A 12844-nucleotide genomic window follows, 5' to 3' on the forward strand; every position below is an offset into this window, starting at 1 on the left:
TAGTACCAATAGATGGTGCTATATCCTAAGGGTTTTAGAAGAGATAGTCTTTAATGTATGTAAGGACTAGAAAATAACCTGAAATCTTTATGGTGTTTGAGGTGATTTCAGAATTCTTGTTTACAAAAAGTTTCATTTTTTAACCTTAGCCTTACTGATTCATTTGATAATAGTGCATAGGATTTCATAGAAAGCACCTTCAAGGATTTTGTGTACACCTTGTATTGTATAGATACTTCAAAACCCTTTCTTTAGCTATCACTAAGCAGTCTCTTTGAAATGCACTTAAAAATATAGATATATGACCATGTCTAGATTTCTGTTGCAGACATCTGTTGGTTTCTGTGTCACCTTTCTCAGCAAGTTTAGTACCTGACTTCTCAGGCTAGATCTCAGGAAAAAGTAAAATGGCATGTCTTGATCAGTAATGGGTTCTGCCTCAGTCTTCAGGCAGTGACTGGTCAGCATCAGCTGCCACTGATGCTATGGAAGGGGTTATTTATTAGTTTTGTTATGGGTAGTTTCATTTTACCATAACCACTCATATAGTAGGTGATCATGCCATAGATGTTAATACCTCATATGTTTTGACCTGTATTATTTTGAACTTTCAAATATTCCTCTCCCTTTTCTCTCTCCTCCAAAAACTGCTGAACTTCCTCCTCCTACACTTATTCCCTGTTCTCACAGTAACTTCTGGCTTTTTACATTTCTGCCACTCTTGTTCTGGCTTCATTTTCCTTAATGTTACAGTAAACTAGTTCCCAAAAATACAGGTACCTTTGAAGCTCTTGTCCTGCCAACTGTAAATGCTGAGTTACCCTTTCATTTTGCCTTCTTCTCTCTTCCTGAGCTACTGACCATTGCTGGAGAAAGTCATACAACTATTGGGACTGAGTCTACTACATATTTATGTTATCAAGTCTCAAATGAGCCCTTATTGCAGCACAGAAATCCTTTTCTGATTAATTCACTAACACACTCTCTCAAGTGCTATTTCAGGCTTTCTAATCCTTTCCTTCAAACCCCTCATTCAACCTTTAATGTCCTCTCTAGTTGCATATAGCCTTGTCTCCTATTTCAGTGATAAAATTGAAGCTATAAAGATGTGACTTCCTTTATCTCCTCTACTCTGAAACCGATCTTCCTTGTTAAGGGTAGCTTTATTTTATGGTAGCATTCAGTAAGTTTTGCCAGTAGGTAGTTGTTGGAATATATGTTATAGAATGTTCTGGTTTAGAAAAAATGTTATAAACTCCACAAATGTCAATAAACACGACTATTTCCATATTCAACAAAGAACAGGAAAAAGGAATGCATACAAAATTATAAATCTCTCTGAAATCTATCATGATTTTTCAAAGTATATGACAAATCCGGAATGAGTTTTAAAGCTGTTTTATTTGTCTTTCTCTCTGAACTTCTGTATTAAAAAGTTTCATCAGCGCTATTTTCTTTTCTCTCTTTTTTGACTATAACTGCTAGTCCCTTGTAATTCCCATAACCAAGCACTTCTTTGAATAAAAACAGTCCAATGTAACCCTTACATAAAGACAGTCAAACAGAATTAATACACACATTGGCAATGGCCGAAAATTAATGTCTCATTCCACATTTTTAGTGTATCTCCTCTCTGTCAAGAGATGGGAAGCAGGATTCACCATTCGTGTTTTAGATTTGTAGTTATTGCATAGTTTGGAGTTCTTAAGACTTTCAAAATTTTTTTTTTGTAATTTTTTTATTGTATAGATTGCTCTTCTGATTCAGATTGCTTTACTTTGGCTCAGTTGATACAAGTCTTCCCAGGTTTCTCTTAAATTATGCCTTTCATCCTTTTTTTTATAATCCTGTGGCATTCCATTACATTCATGTATCATATTTCTCAGCCATTCCCCAGTTGATGAACATTGCCATAGTTTTAATTTCTTTGCTACAAAAAATGTGCTACTATGAATGCATTTTTCATATGTAGGTACTCTTTATTTGATCTTTTTGCTAACTCTCCTATTTGTCATCTTTATCCCATTACCTTTCTCTTCCCTAGGAACTTGCCACATTCATCATTCCCTTTATCTTTAGATGTGTTATCTTTCTACTAACTGATTCCTTCTCTAATACCTATAGTGTTTCCTTTGTAAGCAAAATAAACTCAACTCTGTTTAAAAAAAATCTTCAATTGACAATGTCATCCTCTATATATTTTGTCCCATATCTCTCCTCCCTTTTATTGAAATGCTTCTGGCTCATTGTCTCTGTTTCCCTACTGCCTTTCTTAGCTTCTTGCATTCTGGATTCTGGCCCTCACCCTTGGCTAAATATTAAACGAAATCAACTGATAGCTTTCACATCTAGTAGTGTGCACAACATTCACCATCCAAAGGCCTAAACCTCTTGACTAATAAGGAGTTACATTTTATCCTCTTATCCTCAGGAATAATTTAGGCCATTCTAATTGCTTAGAATTCAGCATTGTTTCAGTGTTCTTTTTGTTTGCACTATTGTATTCATTAGGTATATTATTCCCATTCTGATTCTACTTATTTTATTCTACATTATTTTATGTAGGTATTCCCATGTTTCTACGAATTCTTCACATGCATTTTTCTTTATAGAACAGTAATATTCAATTTAACTTGAACCATAGTTCACTATTCTGCAGATAAGGAAAACCCATTTTATTTACAGATTTTTGCTTCCACAAAAAATTCTGCTATAAATATTTTGACACATATGGGGCATCTCTTTCTGTGCTTTACCTCCCTTGAGCATATGTTCAGTAGTTGGACTGCTAGGTCAAAGACTCTGAACAGTTTAATGACTTTTCTCTCACAACTGAAAATTGTTTTCCAGAAGGGTTGGACAAACTCAGAATTTTGCCAATAGTATATTAATATACCCAGTTTTCTGACATCCTACCAACATTGTTTGCTTTTGTCTTTTGTAATTTTAACCAATTTGAAAGGTGTGAAATGAGAGCTGAAGTTGTTTGAAATTGGAAATTTTTATTATTAATGCTTTGGAGCAGACTTTCATGTGGTTATTGATAATTTGCAATTTTTTTGAAAACTATTTATAACCTTTTGTCTCTTATCTTTTGAGCAGTTTTTTATATTTAACAAATTGTCATTTCCTCACTGGATTGTTTTTCTTATTCTCACTGCATTGACTTTGTTTTTGTGAAATCTTTCCCTGTTTAGAATTCAAAATGCCCAATAATATTTTATCATTACTTCTATATCTTGTTTAATTACAGATTTTCCTCCTAGTCACAGTCAATAGGATACTTCCTACCCCTTTCCTCTTTTTTTTTTTGATGTAATGTTTTATTTTTAGGTTACCTGTGCATAGGGAGTTCATTGTCAAATACACGCACACACACACACACACACACACACACACACACACACACACACAGAGAAAGTTGGTCTAAATTTATTTTTCTGCCAAATTACTTTTTAATGTTCCTGTAAGGGAGATCTTCTAGTAGTTTAAGTCTTTAGACTTCTGAAACACTGGACTATTGTGCTGGGTTATTTTTGCTTCTTCCTTATTTAGTGTATTTTACTGATTGGCTTTTCTAACTTTTAACTACTACCAAATAATTTTGATTCAATTTATAATTGAAAAATTATACTATTTTATAATATAGTTTTAAATCTGGAACTTCTGTGCCCCTTCAAATGAGATAACACTTGTAAAGCACTTAACACAATTCCTGAAACATAGTTGGCATTTAATAAATGCTTTTCCTCTTCTTTCATTCCCACTTAATTTTTTTCTTTAAGTTATAGAACTCTTATTAATCCAGATAAATCTTATTATTGTTTTGTCAGGTTCTATAAAGTGTACTCCTGGAAATCTCTCTCTGCTTTAATCTATCCTCTATGTAGTTGATAAAAATGATTTTTCTCAGCCACAGACCTCCCCATGTCATTTCTCTACTGAATAAACTACCATGGTTCCCTAATGTCCACAGAATAAAATATAAACTGCTTAGCTTTCGAAGTCCTTCACAACCTGTTCTCTAACTTTCTTTTAGCATCATTGTACTTTCTTACACAGTGAAGGGCAGACAAATTGATCTTCTCATTTTATTCCTCAGAAGAAACATTCCACCTCTGATCTTAAAGGCTTTTCATGGACCATCTCCCAAGCCTGAAATGCAGTCCATCTTTAGTTCATCTCATAGAATCCTTCTCTTCCATCCAGATGCACCAAAGGCAGCACCTTCTGCACCAGACCTTTCCTGACTCCTCCCGTTTATATGCTTCCTGGCGCTCCTGCTTTTTCTATCTACTGTGTATTTAGCTGCTTTGCCTTTAGGCATAGTAGACACTTACTCATTGACTGATATTGATAGATATTGATTGGTAGATTGACTCATTTTCAATGGCAAATTCTTCATATATTTTAATATTTAGTTTTTGTGTTTTGTTTTAAGTTTTCTAGACTTTCTTGTTGCTATTTTATCATCTTGGTGGGGAGAAGGGAGGAATAAGACAAATTTATTGTCTCTTTCATTGCTTTTCTAAAAAAATCAATCTCTTACATAGTATTACATTTCTCTTGCTAATTTTTTCTCATTTCACTATGAAAGATGGACTTATTTTCCTTTCTTGGGTCCTTTCTATTCTATTCCCAGTAACTTGGCCTCTGCATTATTAATCATTTCTCTTGTCCATGGCTGTTGTGTTTTCTTTTGCTTAGGCTCTCAAAGTTAGGTGGCTATAGCCTCTTTGAGTTCAGTAGTTTAGGAGCATGCACATTTAGATCCCTACTGTGTGAAAACTTCATGGATAAGAACAAGTTGTAACTGGTTTACAGCTTCATTTCCCTTAGACACAGAAGTTCTTTTACAATTCACATTTCTTCTCCCTGCCCTTTACCATGCACAGCTGATCTCCCTTGACTGGGCAGAATTGGTGTTCTGTGCCTGTTATAGGATATGATTGGGGAGAGTGGCAGCTGCTGTAGACCAAGTCAGAACCTTGAGGGACCAGTATAAAATCTACCATCATCAAGGCTTGAAGTTTGAGCCTATTGGTTTATTTTCACTAGCTCTTTGGCTTGCAATCTGGTTGGGTTGGATATGACTAGATTGAGTGGATACAGTGAGCAGTTAGTTAACAAGCATTTACTAACTTTATTGTGGGTCAGATACTTTGCTAAGTGCTGGGGATGTAAAGAGAGATATTCTAATAGTAAAGATAGCATATAAAAAAGTTTACAGACAAGACATGTATAATGTAAATTAAAGGCAATCTCAAAGGAAACACACTAGAATTTTTTGGGGGGAGGTGAGAGCCGTCACTTGAAAAGGACTCTTGTAACAGGTAGGATTTGAAATGTCATATGGGAAGCCAGGGAAATCAGGAGGTAGAAAGGAGGAGGGACAGTATTCCAGGCATTGGGACAGTCATTGATGAGTTCCTGAGTTAGGAGATAGAGTGACATATATGAGGAACTTCATAAAGATCAGTACCATTGTATTGTAGAGTATGTGTGTGGGAGTGTAAAGTTTAAGAAGACAGGATATGTAGGAAGGGACCTGGTTACTAATGGCTTTAAAAACCCAACATAGGGCTTTATACTTGAGCCTAGAGGTAATAGGGAATCATTAGAATGAGCAGACACTTGGTAAGACTTCTTGTTTTAGGAAGATCAGTTTGACAGCTGGGTAGATGATGAATTGGAGTGGTGAGAAACTTGAGGCAGGAAGACCAGCCAAAATGCTGTTACAATAGTCCAGGTATGAGATGATGAGTTTCTTTATTACAGTGGTGAGTGTATAAGTGACAAGCAGGAAAAATATATGAAAGAGGTTGTAAAAGTAGAAATAAAAATTTGGCAATAGATTGAATATAGTGAATAACAATGAAGCGTGTAGGAGGACACCAAGGTTGTGAGGTTGGGTGACTGGGAAGTTGATGGTACTTTTAACAATAATTGGTGAACTTAGGAGAAGAGAGAGTTTATTTGGAAAGACAGAGTTCTTTTTGGATATGTAGAGTTTTAGACACTTACAGGATGTTGAGTTAAAGATGTCTAAGAGGCAATTGTTGATGATAGACTGGAGCTCAGGAGAAAGATAATGAGTAGATGTATAGATATCTTCATGGAGATGATTATTGAACTCATGAGAACTGATGAAATCACCTAATAAGATAGTGTAGAGAGAGAAGAGAGCCAAGGACATACTCTTGGGGAACACTTCCAGTTTGTGGTCATTCTCAGAGTGAGACTCCAGTAAAGGGCACTGAGAAGTGATCATGCATGTAGGAGAATTAGGATAAGAAAGGATCAAAAGCCATGGAAAGGTCAGGAAGGATTTATTTTCCCTTCCGTTTTTCTTTCAGAAGTCTGTATCATACATTTAGGCGTTTTTTTTTTTCTTGCTGAAGTTTTCTTCTTATTTTAAGGTTGCAGGGTGATTAAATTATGGTCAAAAGCAACTATTTTACTATGTTGCTTACCTTGTAACTCTTGGTTAAATTTAATTTTATTAGAATCAACTTAAAATTTTACTCTGTTGAGACTGTTTTGCATCCCAAGTCACTTAATATTTCTGGGATTGGGCTAGATGACCTTTGAGACCACTTCTAGCTCTGAATTCCATGGTTCTATCAGCCTGTGATTTATCACCCAGAAATTGACTCTTTCCTCCAACTTTGTGTCATATGCAAATTTGATAAAAATGTCATTTATCTATTCATTAAAGTAATTGATGAAAATGTTGACTAGAACAAGGTCAAGCATAGAGCCATTTAGTGGTCCATTAAATTGCTTTCTCTGACTTAATTTTGATTCATTAATCACTACTTTCATGATCTGGATATTCATAGGAAAAGAGCTTTAGAACTGGAAGGGACCTTAAAGGGTATGTGGTCCAACCCCCCTCATTTTAGAGGTAAGAAGACTGAGGCATGGGAAGTTAAATGATTTGACCACATAGGTCCACATAGCTAGTATGAGATTTTAACCAAAGTCTCCTGGATTCCAAATCCACCACCCTGTCTGCCATGCCATGCTGCCTTACACAGTTATTGAATCGTCAGTTACTGAATCAAACTGCTGTGCTGCTTTGATCTTTATGCATTGCCTACAAAGTTATCCCTGGAGACTTTGTCATATATCTTTCTGAAAGGTATATTACTATACCTAGCATTTTCCTGATCTGCTAGTTTAGTAATATTGTAAAAAAGAAATAGGTACTTTGATATGATTTTTAAAACTTTTGATTTCCAGATTCTCTCCTTCCAGTTACTTTCCCACCCATTGTGAAGGTAAACAGTATGATACCTATTATACATGTGACATCATGCAAAACTTATTTCCATATTAACCATACTGCAGAAAAACGAAACAAAACAAACACTTGTTTTCAAGTAGAGTGTGCATGGAGAAGTGTGCATGCTACTGAAATGATACGGTTTTTAATTTAGATATGGGTAATCCGTTTTTCCCTCCCCCATCTAGGCGGTGCAATGAGTCAGGAAGTTCTGGTTTAAAATTTGGCTTCGGAAACTTACTAGTTGTGTGACCGTGGGCAAGCCCCTGAGCTTCCGTTTGCATCCATCTCCTCAGTTATCAAATGAGGATAACAACAATACCTTCCTTGCAGGAGTTTTGTCAGGACTAAATGAAATAAACATGTGAAGTGCTAGCCATAGAGCCTGACCTGTAAATAAGTGCTGTCTTCATGCTTTTCCCTGCTCTTCTTTTTCCTTTTCCCCCTTTAAGAAAAGTTACTATTTACATACTAGTTAAATAGTGATGATGATTCTAGGATAATGATTTTTTTTTAGTGTAGTTTCAAACACATGGTGAAATCTTATTAAACATGAATGTTGAAAGACGTAATTCTCATTAAATATTTGCTATTAAATTTTATCTTATAGCAAATATATATATGCACACACACACATATATATATAGGAATCATGACTTTATTCAAAATATAAGCATACCTATCATATAGTAAGGATTTTTAATGGGATTTTTCTTTTTTTTTCCTGCAAAAGTTATTAGTCTTCTGCTTGACCTTTACAGTTTCTTTGAGTCTGCCTACCTGCAGTGATCTCAGTCTTCTGTTTCTTCTACTTGCACTACTTCCTGTAGTTCCAAATATCACTAGGCAAAGAAAAAATAGGGTGATAGATCTAAATAATTTCATCTGACTTATATCCTTTTCAGATGAGATTGCTGAGGCTCAGAAAGTTGATGCATCACACAGGGAGCAGAACCAGGATTCACATTCATGGCTTCTGACTCCAACCAAGTTCAGCACTCTTTCCATTGCATCGTCTTATCTCCTTTGGTAATTTCCATGACAAATGTGAAAGTAGATATAAGAAAAAAGGGGAATTAGATAGTAAGTTTCTTTGAGGTTTGCTTTGTGGATTTCATGAATGTTGCCTTTTAGGTTAGAAGCATACCTGCTATTCCAAGAAATATGTTTTAAAGTTCTTAGTTTTGAGAGTATCCTTGGGGTGAAATAAAGAATGTTTACCACTAAGATAAATTTCTTTAGTGTAGGAAAAACAGATATTTACTACTTCCCTGAGAGGTATTGTAGCCTAGTGGATAGAGAGCTTATCTAAGAATCGTGAAGAACTGGGTACAGATCCTGCCTCTGTCACATACTGGGTGTGTTTGGCTAAATCATTTAACCTGCTAATATTGTGGTCAACTCTAAAATTGTAAATTGTAGAACAGTTGCTAGTCTTCATTAGTGAAAGACATTTTCTCATTGAGAGTTTCCTGTATCAATGGTATATTGGTGAAACAGGATGGTATTTTACATATACATGTAAGGGGTGTGCTTACATTAGGCCCCTTATCCCTCACTTGTTCATGAGTGAACCTATCAGCTTTTAAAAAAATGATCTCATGGGGAAAGTATGAGGCAGGAGAACAAGCACCCATGAAGAAAACCAGTTGTATAAGAGGGTCAGTGATGACAGGGAAAGAGAAAAGGATGAGCCATCCTGAGCCATATGTTTAGAGATCTGGTGACTAGGGGACAATATACCCTGTTGCTTAAGACTGAAAGAGAGGTTAGTGAGGAGGGATTCTTTGCAGATGCTATCCTTTAGCACTCTAAAACCAATCTATCAGTCGAAATTGTTCCCTTTTGAAAGTTTGGGATGCCCAGGAATTGCATGGAACGGTACCCAATTGGTTATTTTGTGGGGTATGTAAAAGCAAGCACTCCAACATACACAGGAGGGCCTGCTGCACAGGTTCTTAGATCTGCTTTTCTAAAACGAAAGCAACTTTTGAGGGGTCAGTAATCACTTTAGTCAAGCATATGTATCATTCACTTAGTTCAGGGGAAAAAGCACTTCAGAGAAAATACAAAGAAATAATAATCAACAGATAGGCTTCCAGCTTCCTGACCATAAGCAATACATATATCACAGATCAACAGACAGATCCAGGTGTCTGATCATTACATACATACATAGTAACTAGAGAGAGAAGCACCAACATCTGGGTTTTCAAAGCTGGGGAACTCCTTCGTGGCTTCCCAGAGTCTCATCTATCACACAAGCCTTCTTCCAAAAACTAAGCCCCAAAGTAAAACACAGTGAGTATTTATACATTTTTCAGAACCAGAGGGTATTACAACCCTTGAGAACCAGTGCCTCATTAACAAAAGGTGTGGGCCTTCCTACAAATCTCCCCTAATCAAATTTCCCTTAATGGGCAGGCCCAGGAAGATCTTTAATCTCATTAGCTTTACCAGTTGGGGAGATGGGGATGGCAATATTGAGCATCTGGGTTAATAAATTAGCTATTTGATTTTTTTCCTTTGTTCTTCACACGCACGCATGCACGTACAGACACACAACACACACACACACACACACACACACACACACACACACCCTAATAAACTCGCTATCATCCCTAGAACCAAATATAAAAACCTTTTTTGGCATTTTGAAATTCTCACAGCTTGCTGTTCTTCACATGTGACACATCAACACCTGTCTCCATGCTTTTGCATGATTGTCTCCCATTTTATAAATGAACTCATCCTTCACTTTGGCCTCTTGGAATCCCTGGTTTCCAAGACTTGGTTCTAGGGCTACCTACTGTTGGTATTCCTCAAAAACTGCTAGTACCTTTTGCCCACAGTTACTGTGTATTTCTTTGGTATGTATGACTCACAAGCGCCCATCTAGCATTCTTTCCCCCACTATCACTTAACCAGACATTATTTTTTCAGTGTCCGTTAACCAGTACCACCAGTTAGCTTTACAAAGGTATATTTATTGAGAAAGCATTGCAAGGACTAAAGTACAAAATCCCTGTTTACCTGGAAGCCAACTCTTCCTTCTACATACCAAGTCTGTACCAGAAGAGAGCCGACTCAAAGTGGTTGCTATAAAGTATACCTTCTCCCCCTGTTTGGAGGGTGGTTCCTTTCTAGCCCTGTGAGTCTTTGTCTTCTTTCAAGGAATCTCTGCCAAATTGACTTCTTGGTATGATGTACACAGTGACAAGTTGTGTAAGCAGACTTCTTCAAAGCTGGCTCCTTACCAGGTCCAGCTTCTGTGGCTACCAGAAGATTCTGATACCTGATGTATTTCTGATGGCTTGCTGATCTTTCAAAGGTCATGAAGTTGCAACTTGTAATGTTCTGTTTCTAAAAACTCATTCACATAGGATCAAGAAGGAATGACTACAGAAAAAAAAAGATATAGAAGCACCAAGTGTTGAGTGAAACATGGCAAATGGGTAAGGAGTGAGCCCACTACCCCTTTTCACCCTGCCCCCAGAGGCTTGCACTAGCTCTTCCTTAAAAGCCACCATGGAAGAGAAACAAAGTTCCTTCATTAGGACCTTTTGTATGCAAATGCAATTCCTGCTTTAGCCAACAAGAAACAAGTAGGAGATACTTGTGCAAGTTGTAACATAGGGAGAGGTTGGCTCTGGAGGAGCAGTGAGGCTGATGACCTGCACAGCCCTCCCTCACTCAAAACAAAGTCAAGTGCAAGTCATGTCATCATTTCTCTGATGTCGTGGTCCTCTTCAAAAACGAAGGACAAACACAACAACAACAACATATTTACAAATACTTGGAAACAAGCTCAGTGAGCTTCCATTGATATCAGAGAGGACATATTGGAGAAGTTCTAAGAACTGGGCCCTCATTGGCCAGACCTCTCCTCCTTATATGTATATGTATTTATACATAGGTGTGTACATGTATATAGGCATATATACACCCTCAAACACATACCTCTTTATATGTCTATATGTAGTTATATATGTTAGCATGTGTATAGATGTGTGCATGTGCATTTTATTTCCCTCATTAGAATGTAAGCTGTTCTTGAGGAATATTTCGTTTCAATTTTTGTATCCCCAGTGCCTAGCACAATTCCTGGCACACAACAAGTACTCTATAAATGCTTATTGATAGACTGGCTACTTATCTTGATTGCACTTTTCATTGGTTTTATGTGTCTCTAGTGAGTTTATCAATAATGTAAGTATCATGTACTGTCTTGTGAATTGTGGATTTGAATAACTACTACTCAAAATAACTTCTTGAATCTGATCAAGTATTGGTCCTAGATTTATGGGTGCATGGTAGGAGGGAAGGTATGTATAGGGTATACTTGTAATAATACAGCTATAATAATTGTTATAATGCTTGACAGGACAGAGAAAAATGTCATTTTTTTATGTTATGTAATAAAAGAGGGAACATATTGCAGAAACAACTTACAGAAGATAAAGGGATGGATGAATTTAATTATAAATAAATTAGCATCTTAATTTGAACAGTCAATTGTTATCCTCTGATAAAATTGATAACATATCTAGATTTTTTTTTAAAAAAACACTCATCTCATCACCATTTTTAGGAGCTTCATTATAATTTCTGTGTGACATGAAAGATTTAAACTTGTACATTATTACTTAATATGAAAAACTGCTGGACAAAAATTACAAAACATGTTTTCCTAAGACTTAGTTGCTAGGACTAGCAGCCAAATTTTGGAATTAGATCAGAAAATATTCTTTGATAAATGCAATATTTTTAGATTCTGATACAGGTAGACCACTAATAGGAAAGAAAACTATCTGGAAATATTGGAAGTATCTATGTGGATTTTAAACAGGATTTTAAAAAGCATCTGGAGGAAATCAAATCAATATTTTGTGATTGTTTAATAATCATTTTCTCCCAAATAGCCAGTGGTTTGACTGAATTCATTCATTATTCTCAGTTTACTCTTCATTCCTCACTGATCCCATCTACTACTTCTTTGGAAGGAGAGAAGAGGTTATTTGGATGTGAAGCAACTTACAGATAAGGCTCTTGCAAAGTCAGTCAAATCAACTGGAAGCTCAAAAGGGGAATTGTTCTTTGTCTTTCTTTAGACAGGGAAAAATTTATTAATTCCACACTAATTCACATATGTAGGGCAGCAAAAGAAGGGGTGACATTTTTAAAAGAGGTAAAGTTGGTAGATTGGATAATGCTTTGTCCTCCTGACCCGCTACCCCATCCCCACCCCTTACCCCTCCACTGCTCATCAGCTCATGCTTTGGGAAGGATTTCATCCTGCCTTTAGGTGATGCCTCCACCTCACTGGCAATCAGGCTTTTGCTTTGGGAATTTCCTACTGGCTTGCTATAGAGCCCTGGGAGATTAGAGTAGCTCTAGGAGCTGTGAAGAGAAATAGTGGTGTCCACACAAAGAGGAATCCTGGGTGACTGGAGGAGGTATACTGTCCCTTGATATGATAGATGACTAGATGGTGATTAAACTCTTCCTTATAAGGACCTTTGGGTATGGCTTTAAAACAAAGGGTAGGCCAAA

At 36.5% G+C, this 12844-nt stretch overlaps 1 protein-coding gene across 7 annotated transcripts in view; it reads left to right on the plus strand.

The window, feature by feature from the left end:
- The window catches only part of ATRNL1 (attractin like 1), a 1361117-nt gene that overhangs the window by 124427 nt on the left and 1223846 nt on the right, over positions 1 to 12844 (plus strand). The gene's annotated exons all lie outside the window — the stretch shown is intronic.

This window comes from Notamacropus eugenii, chromosome 1 (assembly GCF_028372415.1).
Source record: "Notamacropus eugenii isolate mMacEug1 chromosome 1, mMacEug1.pri_v2, whole genome shotgun sequence".
NCBI classification, from domain to species: Eukaryota; Metazoa; Chordata; class Mammalia; order Diprotodontia; family Macropodidae; genus Notamacropus; species Notamacropus eugenii.